Source organism: Carassius auratus, chromosome 50 (assembly GCF_003368295.1).
Source record: "Carassius auratus strain Wakin chromosome 50, ASM336829v1, whole genome shotgun sequence".
Lineage (NCBI taxonomy): Eukaryota > Metazoa > Chordata > Actinopteri > Cypriniformes > Cyprinidae > Carassius > Carassius auratus.
The window spans coordinates 14,631,008-14,643,731 of NC_039292.1; positions in this window are offsets into that span (position 1 = coordinate 14,631,008).

Consider the following 12,724-nt stretch of genomic DNA (forward strand, 5'->3'; position numbering starts at 1 on the left):
TATAAAGTATCTTTACATGAAAAAACTGTTTTCATTTGGAAAAAATAGGGTTGAGGCAACAGACAATTAAACACCAAGACCAAAAAGAGGTAAAGCAAAAAGTGAAAGGTTTATGCCAGTGGCGTTTTACTGTGTTGGAATGACCAGCTGCAAAGTAACCTGAACTTCAAAAATAGCCACAGTAATTCAGCAATTTCAGATGTTCAGACACTGCATTGGTCTCTGACATTTGAAGCAGTGCAAAACCTTTTGGAACAAAAATCCATTCCCAATTTAGTGCAGCAAGGAGCGATCCATACTCGCTAGAATTCATGTCAAGGACAGGGGAAAATCTACAGAGAATGGGGAACAAAATTAGAGTGGAGTGTCAGATGACCTTCCATTGATTAGGTCACATCATGGACTCTGTTATAAGAAAGGTATTGAAATAGCCCAAAGTAACTAGCAACAACTGATAAAATTATTAAATATCCACACACACAAAACCGAGATGGCATGGCAATGACATGCTATACTCCATGTTCAATTCTAATTACAAAAAAATAAAAATAATAATAAGAAGAAGAATTAATAATAAGAATAATAATAAAAGTAAATGGTTTGCAGTTGGAGATGTAAAAAAAATCAACATACGTTATTTTAGATAATAATGAATTATTATCATTGCTTTTTATATATATATATATATATATATATATATATATATATATATATATATATATATATATATATATATATATATATATATATCATTGCTTTTTAATAAATCAATAAAAAAATATTTATAGTATTTTTTAACATTATCTTTCAACTATCCATGTATTTAAAGCTCAAAAGTTGCACAGAGAGTGAATTTTTTGTTTTACATTTCATAAAAATAAATTAGCAGGAAGATGGGGGTTGGAGGTAGACAAGACAAATGTACAAATAAGATCCGTGAAGAAGTCGTGGAGTACTTGAGGGTGCTTAAGGTCTTTATGAGGAGGAGACGTAGCGGGGAGGGAGAGAGCGAGGCAGGGAGACACTTCTGTGGCTCTGGGAGAAACCAAGGGAGCATCTATAATCATTTGGTGTGTGGAACGAAATGAAGGCGGAGGGGGAGAACGCTTGCACTGTCATCCCAGTGTCAGGATAACCTGATTACAGCCAACCATAAATCATCAACTGCTCCCACTCTTTCTTCTGAGCTTTTTTGAAAAATTCTTCTTTTTCATGTTCCCTCCATCAAGCCATAGATTTCTGCTTCTCAATAGCTTACAGTTCCTACTCCATTTGATGGTTTTAGCATTTTCTTCCTCTCCCAGGAAGTGTTTTACACGTCTCATCTTTCTGTCAGATAAGGAATAAATATCTCAGAATATTGCATCAATACTTTATACCCACATGTATGTTTACACTTATTTTAGAGCTGGGAAAAATAACGGATTAATTTCTGAAATTAATAAGGACTGTTTAATGTGTGGAAAATAATTAATGCAATTAATATAACTCCCTTTTTTCTCATTTCCTGAGGCTAGACTATTGTTTTCTCCCCATTTCCTGTAATTATGATATTCACCATTCTTATACAACCCATCGCTCACCAACCCTCCAGGCATAAATGATGGCTACAATTACATTTTATCCACAAAATAAATAATCAAAATTAAACATTTAGCTATCAATTTATTCTTGAATACATATAGGATCCTTGTTAAAAAATAATGCCATTAAATCAACATTATTTAAATATACTATTTTTTTGTTTATTCTACAATGATCAGAGGATTCAATGTGTAGACATTCATGATTCCAACTTTATCTTTAGGTGCAATCAATTGTGATTAATCACAGAAAACTGCTGTGTGTGTGTGTGTGTGTGCAAAATGTATTTATGTACCTTCTCAGAGGTGCAATATTGTACAATATTAAACCGACAAGATTTGGACTAAATAAAATTGCACTTCCAAATTTGCAATATCCTTCAGCTGTGAATCATGTATCTGTGTTTATTATTGTGTGAATGTCACAATATGTCTTGTGTAGTCCAATTTACGGTTTCTAGATTCTTCTACTCTTTCTAGAAGAAATTCAGTATTCATTGTTTGCGCTTCGACTTCAGTGGCAAACAGAGTTGCAGTTAAAACTGTTTGACCTATATGTTGCATGCCAAGGTTTGACTTTGACACAACACTGGGCCAGGGATGCCAATGTAGCTTGACACTTAGATGTAGTTCAGTACACTGGGGAACATTGACACGAATCATGTGAAACAGCTGTAATTCCCTACATTGGCTCTTCTTGGTTTAATTTCTTCTTCTCTCTTTTGGCAATGTAGGTTGCCGCTGGGTTCTCTCTCTCCATCTATCTGTAGGATTGCAGGAGTTATGGGGCGCAAGGTCATGCTTTACCCACCCCCACCCCTCACCCTGCTCCTGCTTCAATTATTTGCTTCAGGGGTCAATTACTCCAGCCTCGACAGACATCTCCATCCCATTTCCCTGTTTCTCTCTCTCTCTCTCTTGCCCATTCTCCCTCTCGCAGTTCACATCACTCACTTCACATTTACTGCTCCCAACTCATTTTCAATTTTGGTGCATGCATTCCTCTTTCAAAATCATCCCAATTGCGTTCTTCCCAACCTATGAATTTAATTCATCCCGATTCAATTTTATTTGTATAGCGCGTTTTACGATACAAATTGCAAAGAAACTTAACAGAAAATTACGTTTCTACAATATTTTGTAGTAGCTTGTAAGTGGTGACTGTCGGTTTATGTGCATATGACAAATGAATACAAGACGTCATCAACCAGTCGATGACAGATATTGTCACAATTGTAAAGAAGGCTTTTTTCTTCCATGAGGGGGTTTACCGGCAAAACAGCATTGTTTCTAGGAAGACCATTAAAGAAATTGGCACACACATCACATGGAAAGTTCAACCAATCAGATGACAACTTTCAACCAATCAGATGCTGATTTTGTTTGCCTTATTGTTACATACGCTGCATTAGCAAAGAGGTTGCTACCTCTGGTTTACGCCAATCATTTCCAACTGGTTTTGCTTCAAAATTCAACAAACCCACTACAAATCCAAAAATGTCAACAAGTTTTCCAAAAGCAAGGCTCCATCCCATGACGCTGGCATAGGCCAGGGGTGCCCAGTCCTGTTCCTGGAGACCTACCTAGGGTGCATTTCCCAAAACCATAGCTGCTAACCTGTTAGCAACTTAGTTGGTTGGCAATGGGAAATTGCATTGCAACCAACAAATGGTTTTGGGAAACGCACCCCTGCATAGTTCAGTTCAGTTCAACCCTGCTCCAACACCTGACTGCAATTTTGTCTGACAAACCTAGTTGAGGTCTTGGAGTCTCTTCCAATGGGCTGATGATATGAATCAGCTGTGTTTGATTAAGGAGTCACGCAAAATATGCAAAACAAATTTTTCCAACCAATGACACAGACGATGGGAATATCAACAGGTCCACTTGTTCTTTTGGGAATCCAATCATCTGGCTTCTTCTACCCTCCAAACAATTTTACGTATTCCTATCCGTCAGATGCTCCATCAAAGGTTTCTTAACTGTGTAAGTGGCATAACCTTTTAGCCTAACACAGCTGACACAGATGAAAACAGAAGTCTTCCAATATTTCATTGAGGGCACCCTGGGCCAGAACAATGAAATAAACCAAGAGCCTTCGCAAGAAGCCGCCTGAATTAGTACCAACTGGAATTGTTCTGAGATCAGAGTGGATATTGAGCGCTAGTCACTGGACGCTTCAAATCAATACCAGCTGAAGCCGAGGGGAGACGGTGCAGATTTTGAGATGATTTATGCCTCGCAAAGTGCGTCTAATACCCCGTTCAGAGCATGATAGGCTGTACTAGGGTGGATGAAAAAAGGCAGCACTGGAATCTATAGCTATTTGATTCTCGAGTGCACAGAACCCAACAGGGAAAACTGTCTCAGCTTTTTTCTGTGGGCATAATTCATTTCGGAGCCGAGTGTATGACTGCTCTAGGAGCGAATCAGGTATTCAACATGCCACATCAGTAGCTGAGAGGTCTATATAGGCTAGTGACAAATGGTCAAAAAGTGCTTTAGTTTTTGAGATACCCCTACCGGAGGTAGAACTAAACCCAACAATGTTTTTCCTCATCTCTAAGGTCTCCCATATATGAAATGGATTCTTGGCTAAAAATATTTTACTGCTAAGATTGTTAAATTAACAGATATTGTTATACACCACAAAACCAATAATGGACTAAAATATAGCCTGTCCGTATGGGAGTTAAGGCATATAAACTAATGCAGATCAATCACACAAGCTCTGAGAGCTTTGAAACTTGACATGTTTGTAGTCAGGAAGTTGATTTAACTACTAGAAAAGACTGGATGTGAATATCTTGATGTATGGAATAAATAGACACATGTAAACACATATCTAAAATAAGCGGACATGCACAAATTTAATATCTATGCAGAATGTTTTCATTTACTTTGTGCTTGCTTTGCCTGGCATTATCATAGAAACACATATGATGGCTTGTTGGAAAGGTGGGGTTGTGCTGAATCCAGCAATACCAAATATGTAAATATATGATAAAAGAGAAGTGTTCTGTCACTCAATGTATGATGTGTCCAAAATGAATGAAAATGGAACACTGACATAATTGAGTCCAAACCCATTCATTATCAGTGGTGAGAAGAATGTTGAGAAATTCAAATATAAGAGACATCAAAAAATATTTAATATGGCACCTTGTACTATATGGAAATCGAAAGATAACACCTTACCATAGCACAAACAGGAGACCAGGAGTTTGAACTTTTTAATAAAACTATAACTTAACTTCACACAACACAACTTAAATTATTAATATGTAAATATATAATAAAAGAGAAGTGTTCTGTCACTCAATGTATGAGGTGGCCAAAATGAAAGAACACTGGACAAAATAGCCTCAAGTCCAAATCACATTATCAGTGGTGAGAAGAATGTTGACAAATTCATGGTTACTGCAAAGTAACTTACATTAGGTAAGTGCTGATCTATATTTATGATACATTTACTAATAATACATTTCATAAGGCACAGTATACTATACAATTCATATGAACCACAGATCCAATTGAATCAGGTTAACATTGGAATGGAACACCTTTATTAAAATATCGTCACTGACAGGCAGAATCCTCGCATGTCCAAATTTTGTCTATTTCATATTTTTTCACAATTCAATGCTATTGGTCAAACCCCACGTGGTAAACAATCTAAAGTGTTGAAAATAGATTGAGAGCAAATCTCTTAACTCCATTGGACACTTCAACTGTCTGAGAATCCTCGTAACGCCACCTCTTCTTCACTCCACGGCAGGAGGTTCCACGGCATTTTGTGTCCTCAGGATTTAAAGTCGCAACGATTGAGAAATCCTCATCGAGCAACACATAAAGCAAGCCTTAACTCAGATTTTATCTATTTTAAACTATGATATCAGTTATTGATGTATTTTAAATGTCTTATTACTAGACAAGGCAAGGCAAGTTTATTTATATAGCACATTTCATACACAATGGTAATTCAAAGTGCTTTACATAAAATAAAGTAAAATAATCATGAAGAAAAATAATAAAAATAAAGACAAGCAATTTTAAAACTTTTAAAATTATGAAAAAAAAACTACTTAACTAAAATGAATTTAAAAACAGTTAGAAAATGATTTTACATAAAAAAAAGTGAAAATATAGTGCAATCAGTTCGGACATTGCACAGTGCTCATTTAATAAATGCACAGCTAAACAGATGAGTTTTGAGTCTAGATTTAAATGTGACTAGTGTTTTAGCACATCTGATCTCTTCTGGAAGCTGATTCCAACTGCAGGCAGCATGTTAACTAAAGGAGGACTCCCCTTGTTTTGTGTGAACCTTTGGTATTTCTAACTGACTTGATCCTAGTGATCTGAGTGCTCTGTTAGGTTTATATTCAGTGAACATATCTGCAATATATTTCAGTCCTAGGCCATTTAGTGACTTATATACGAGTAAAAGTACTTTAAAATCAATCCTATATTTAACTGGAAGCCAGTGTAAGGACCTGAGGACTGGTGTGATATGCTCAGATTTTCTGGTTCTAGTCAGAATCCTGGCAGCAGCGTTCTGGATGAGCTGCAGCTGTCTAATGGTCTTCTTGGGAAGGCCAGTGAGGAGCCCATTACAATAGTCCACCCTGCTGGTGATAAAGGCATGAACAAGTTTCTCCATGTCTTGGCTGGAAACAAAACCTCTAATTCTTGCAATGTTTTTGAGATGATAGTATGCTGATTTAGCTACTGCTTTGACATGACTACTGAAACTCAGACCGGTCTCCAGAATCACACCAAGATTCCTGACATGATTTTTAGTTGTTTGACCCCTAGAGTCAAGGTATGCATTCACCTTGAACACTTCATGTTTGTTTCCAAATGCAATGACTTCAGTTTTTTCCTTGTTTAGCTGAAGAAAGCTCTGGCACATCCAACTATTAATTTTATCAATGCATTGGCAGAGGGAGTCAATAGGCGGATCTTTTGTGACGTCATTGTTTATGTTTGTCACGTTGCATCATGGGAATCGTGTGGCAGGAAACACCGCTAGATACCTGTAATTTGATTGTTTTGCACGTTTGGAGGAGGATTTAGAGAAGAGGATGGTTCACTCTTGCTGTGTGGTCGATTGTACTGTTAGTTGGGGGCCTGATAAAAAGTTTTTTCGAATTCCCTCCGAAAAGGATAGCGAAAAATGAAAGAAATGGTTGCGTGCAATTAGGTGATTGAACCTGGAGGTTCCGAAGAAAGCCTGCAGCTTCTGAACGAGTTTGTGAGGCACATTTTGTTCATGGTAAGTCTTAGTGACTATGTATTTATAGAAGATTGAATAAAAATAAATAAAACTGAGTCAAATCAACCGAGTCATATGTTTTCGCTTTCTGATTCAGGTGTCCCAAACCGCAATCCACAGCACCCAGACTATGTTCCTCACATCATTCTGTAGCTGTGCTTTGCTGCAAGCCTCACTAGTACATGCAGCATTTGTAAGTCCTATCCTGACAGCTGCTTCTACTTTAAACATTAAAGCTGCTACACGACTGCATGTTTCTCCAAGACTGGATTTGAAAGAAGGAGAAATGTGTAAGCTGTGATATACAATTTTTCACCATTAGTACAGACGCCATTGAAGTCTCACACTGAAAACAATTGAATTGGTACAACAGTCACTACATTTTCAGTAAATAAATAAGTAAATAAGAACACTGATCAATGAAGACTTACCCGGCTTTGCAGTCGCAGTGAGCAGTGATTATTTCGCCGTTCTCTTTGTCGAACACCCACGGGAGATGCAAATCATGCTGTGACTCTGCTTGGCCAGGTCTAACCTCTGCTTTTAGCACGATCACTGCTTTCTGCTTGGCAGAAAAGACTGGCCCAACTTTTCAAGAAACAAAATAATCATAGGCCTTCAGACTTTTGAAAGCCTTTAATCTTTCATGAGTGAAGGGTCCAGGGGTTTCTATTAAATAAGAATAAATGTCTCCCCAGCAGATTCGTGGCCAAGACACGGGCGAGTCGGACCAACGTTTTTTGTCATCCCAGATCTCATATGGGCTTTGAATAGCTTCGATTTTGTCACCAATACAAATTTTGAGCTTCTCTCCAAACCTCCTCCGGTCTTCAGATGTTAAAGTGCTTATATATTGAGGATTTTGCCCGCTAAAGGCCCGTTCACACCAAGCACGATAACTATAAAGATAACGATAAAGATATAGTTCTAAAAATCGTTCTCAATATTAAAGAATAGCAGAGTCCACACCATAACTATAACGATAAAGAAACGATATCGTTGGAATCACTTTCAGAACGATTTTTCCACCTGATGAACGATAAAACATTGCCAACCAATCAGAATCAATCCTGCTGTAATGAGCTCGAGAATTTAAAGCAGCAGACGTGCCACGTCCGCTTCAAATACACAGACAATATCGTTCGCTGGTGTGGACGCTAATATCGTTATCTTTATAATTATCTTTATAGTTATCGTGCTTGGTGTGAACGGGCCATAACTCACTTGAAAGTGCTCGTTGCGTCTTTACAGCCTGCCGTACTGTTTGTTTTGTTGCCACACAACCACTCGCGTATGCGTACAAAGATGTCATCAAAGATCCTCCTATTGGGCTGTAGTAATTTGGAGATATGGCTAGGTAAATCTGGGTATCATCAGCATATCTGTGATAGGCAATTTGGTTCTTTCTCATTATTTGACTTAGTGGAAGCATACACAGGCTAAACAAGAGCGGTGCAAGAATTGACCCTTGTGGCACTCCACATGTCATGGACGTCCACTTAGACTTATGCTCTCCTAGACTCACATAATAGCCTCTTCCTTCTAAGTATGACCTGAACCATTTGAGTACCATCCCAGAAAGCCCAACCCAGTTTTCCAGTCTCTGTAGAAGTATGTTATGATCGATAGTACTAGGGTTATTATTACTAGGCTTATTATACATGTGCATTGAAGTTTTAAAATGTATCTAATTTCTAATTCTACTTGTATTGAATTAAATGTTTTGGATACCAGCATTAAATTATTGTTTTTATTATTATTTTACTGACTCAAAGTTGGCACTGTGCATGTAAAATGCCCCAAGTAGGCTAACAGGTTTTATTTATGGGAGAAAAAAGGTCTGTCTACTGGCGCCAAGTAAGCCTATCTTTGCATAACTCTTTTTCATTTCTTACAATAACGAATGAAAATCGTTAGGTTAGATACATTTGAGTAGGCTTGTTTTGTTAAAAATCCATAGCTGTAATGCTTCGGTAATGCTCCACACAGCTGTAATGCTCCACACAGCTCACGCTGAAAAGCGACGCAGTGCCTTACTCGGAGACTGGCCCATTCTCTCTTGCACGGCTGCTTCGCTAGCATCATCGGATGCCTATCAGAATCCGTGAGTTAAGACCGCAGTTTGAGCCAGTGGCTTGAATTGATATGGCTCAGGCCCTGGCCCTGTGTCCTCAGACACCTCGACATCCTCCACTTCAGGTGAAGGTGGGGGAGAAAAGTCCTCTACTTCAAATGAACGCTCTGTAGCAAAACTACTTGCGTCACTAGAGTCACTCTCCATTTTAGTGACTCTAACAGCAGCTGTCAATTAATCTGTCACTGAGGGTCTCAGGTTCACGCCCCACCGGCTCAGCCCTGCCCTTGGTTTGTCCCCTCTATCTCCGCTGTGCTCTGCCCACTTTTCAGCATTTTTCAAATATTGCCAGTGGGTGGAGTCAGGCTCTGACCAGGGGTTTAGTTACCCCTTAAAGCCTTATCTCTTGTCAAAAGGCTCGACACGACCGCAGACTTTGATGAACACTGCTGGCAGCAGCGACATCTGTGTCTGTATCATTCTTATCAATGAGTGCATAACCTCGTATCTCCCCGCTCCCAAGTCATAAAAATCTCGTATCTCAGATTAAACATGATTTTGTCCCACCCTCTTTGTTTTTTGATGATGGAAGCATAAAGAAGACAACAGCAGCTGCCAAGTGTAAAAGAACCATCAGCATATATCATTGATGGCATGGATCTTCTTCAAATGCTCAATGATTCAGCCTTTCAAACGTTCAATGACCTGGGTGAGTGTGTCTGGAAAAAGATCGCAATTTTAATGGGAAAGGAAGGTCACAGCTGTGTCGTTATAGTTTTTGATAGATATTACCACCAACACTCAATCAAAGATCTTGAAAGACAAAGAAGAGGCACCAAGATGGGCATCCTAGCACCAACCTGGATGAGCTGAGGTGTCAGCAGCAAATCTACCCCCAACAGAAGATGGCTTCCAGCAACATGTGCTGAGAGCCGTGTACCAAACAGCAGTGTGGCATCACAGCCACCTGGCCAAACCTCTTCTCTGGAACCCAGTTGGTAGAGGATGGAGGCTCAGAGAAGGTGGCTGCATTTAATCTGTGATGTTCCAGAAGGCACCAGCACCTAAAGGAGTTAGAGACCTCACCCACCTCTACTGTAAAAACGAAAACTGCACCGATGCCACCAAATGCCAGTGTCTTTCTGTGGGGCTTGACCTGCACAGGGTTTTGCTCTTGCCCTGACTGTCCAAATATGACCCACTTTGTCACTGGTGACAATGTGGATGAGTGGTGTGTTGCAGTTGTAACATCATGGGGGGTTGACCCCAAAATGTTTCAAGAGGGTCTGGCTGCAGGCTTTCACTTGCACTCTCAGACTTGCACACTCAGACATTTGCACTTCCGCTAGTGACATCACTTGCAGTCTTTATTTTTTATTTTGTTTATTTTTTTTTTTACTTTTCGTTTGAATTTCCCAACATTTTATAAAGCCAGGTTGTGAAGACAAGAAAAAAGAAACTAAATTACAATGTCACTTGCAATTGCTACTTGAACTCTCCGCTACCTGTGACATCACTTGCAATCAACACAAATCGTGCATGTTGCCAATGGAGACAAGACGCTGTGGTGGTGATTAAATTATTAAAACTAATTTAGTACTATAACGTACAGGGTCCTGCAAGAAAAAGACAAGATCGGCAAATCCATGGCCAGAACACCAGAATATGAACATTTACATAAAGTCTCTAGCTAAGCATAGAAAAAAAAAACACTTAACATGGCTTAATATATTAAGATGCTATTAAAATATCAAATTACATGTACAGTTCATTAATATAAGGAATATGTATATAGTATTTTCCTCACATACCGCAAAATGTGGCATAATGGACATAGATGAGAAAGGCCAAACTCATGCTTCTCTACTTTATTAAAATACATAACTAATATGTACAGGCAAGCACGTGAGCCCAGAATAAACGAAACACGCAAAGTTTCACATTAAGCATTTTTCCATATAGAATAAACTGTCTACAACTTGTTTATATCACTGTCTTTGTCCATTAACCTACATTATGTGTTTTATTTATAATGATTTTCTATAGGAGGAAAACGTTTAATGTACAATTTAACGCACTGCGTTCTGTACTCATCTGCTTGCCTGTACGGAGTTGATCCTTTAAAATCACTTAATGCATAATGCCCGTTCATATTTGCTGGTCTGTATATACTTAGAGTCAACAACAAGACATATAGGCTAGCCTAGGCCTACTAAATTGTCTTTATCATCTTAGTCTGTTATTAGGCCACATTAAGCGTTATTGTATGGGAGGACAAAGTTTGCACATTGTGTTCATAGCCATCTGCTTGATTTGCAGTACATTGAATAATAACTATATATCGAATTTGATCTTTTAATTGAACTTAATGTGTCTGAATACATTATGCCATATTAAGTGTTAGTTTTTTTCTACAGGAGGAAAACGCTTAAAGAAAGACTTTGTGCATTGCGTTCATATTCTGCTGTTCTGTGGCCAAGGTCTGTGCTTGTCTTTTTCTTGCAGGACCCTGTACGTTATAGTACTAAATTAGTTTTAATCGTTTAATCACAACCACAGCGTCTCGTCTCCATTGGCAACATGCACGATTTGTGTTGATTGCAAGTGAAGTCACAGGTAGTGGAGAGTGAAAGTAGCGATTGCAATTGACATTGTAATTTAGTTTATTTTTTCTTGTCTTTGCCACATGGCAACTGTTATAAAATGTTGGGAAATTCAAACAAAAAGTTATCAATAAATAGAACAAAATAAAAAATAAAGACTTCAAGTGGCCTTGCTAGCAAGAAGCAGTGTCTGAGAGTGCAAGTCTGCAGCCAGACCCTTCTCCAATGGTTACCAAAAGCAGTTGATGTTCCAAATGGTTGCTGCTAGAAAATAAACTAAACAGCCTGAGAAGACAGGGCTCATTTCCCCAAAGAGTGTTTGTTTCTTTAGTTAGATTGCCATTTGTTTTATTTAAGACAGTAATTTAAGTTGTATTGTGTGAAGTTAAGTTATAGTTTTATTAAAAAGTTCATTAAGTTAAAACTCCTGGTCTCCTGTTCGTGCTATGGTAAGGTGTTATCTTTCGATTTCAATCTTTGTTTCCATATAGTACAAGGTGCCATATTAAATATTTTTTGATGTCTCTTATATTTGATTTCTCAACATTCTTCTCACCACTGATAATGAATGGGTTTGGACTCAATTATGTCAGTGTTCCATTTTCATTCATTTTGGACACATTCATACATTGAGTGACAGAAACACTTCTCTTTTATCATATATTTACATATTTGGTATTGCTGGATTCAGCACAACCCCACCTTTCCAACAAGCCATCATATGTGTTTTCCTATGATAATGCCAGGCCAAGCGCAGCACAAAGTAAATGAAAAACATTCTGCATAGATATTAAATTTGTGCATGTCCGCTTATTTTAGATATGTGTTTACATGTGTCTATTTATTCCATACATCAAGATATTCACATCCAGTCTTTTCTAGTAGTTAAATCAACTTCCTGACTACAAACATGTCAAGTTTCAAAGCTCTCAGAGCTTGTGTGATTGATCTGCATTAGTTTATATGCCTTAACTCCCATACGGACAGGCTATATTTTAGTCCTTTATTGGTTTTGTGGTGTATAACAATATCTGTTAATTTAACAATCTTAGCAGTAAAATATTTTTAGCCAAGAATCCATTTCATATATGGGAGACCTTAGAGATGAGGAAAAACATTGTTGGGTTTAGTTCTACCTCCGGTAGGGGTATCTCGAAAATTCAGGGGCATTGTCACTAGCCTAATA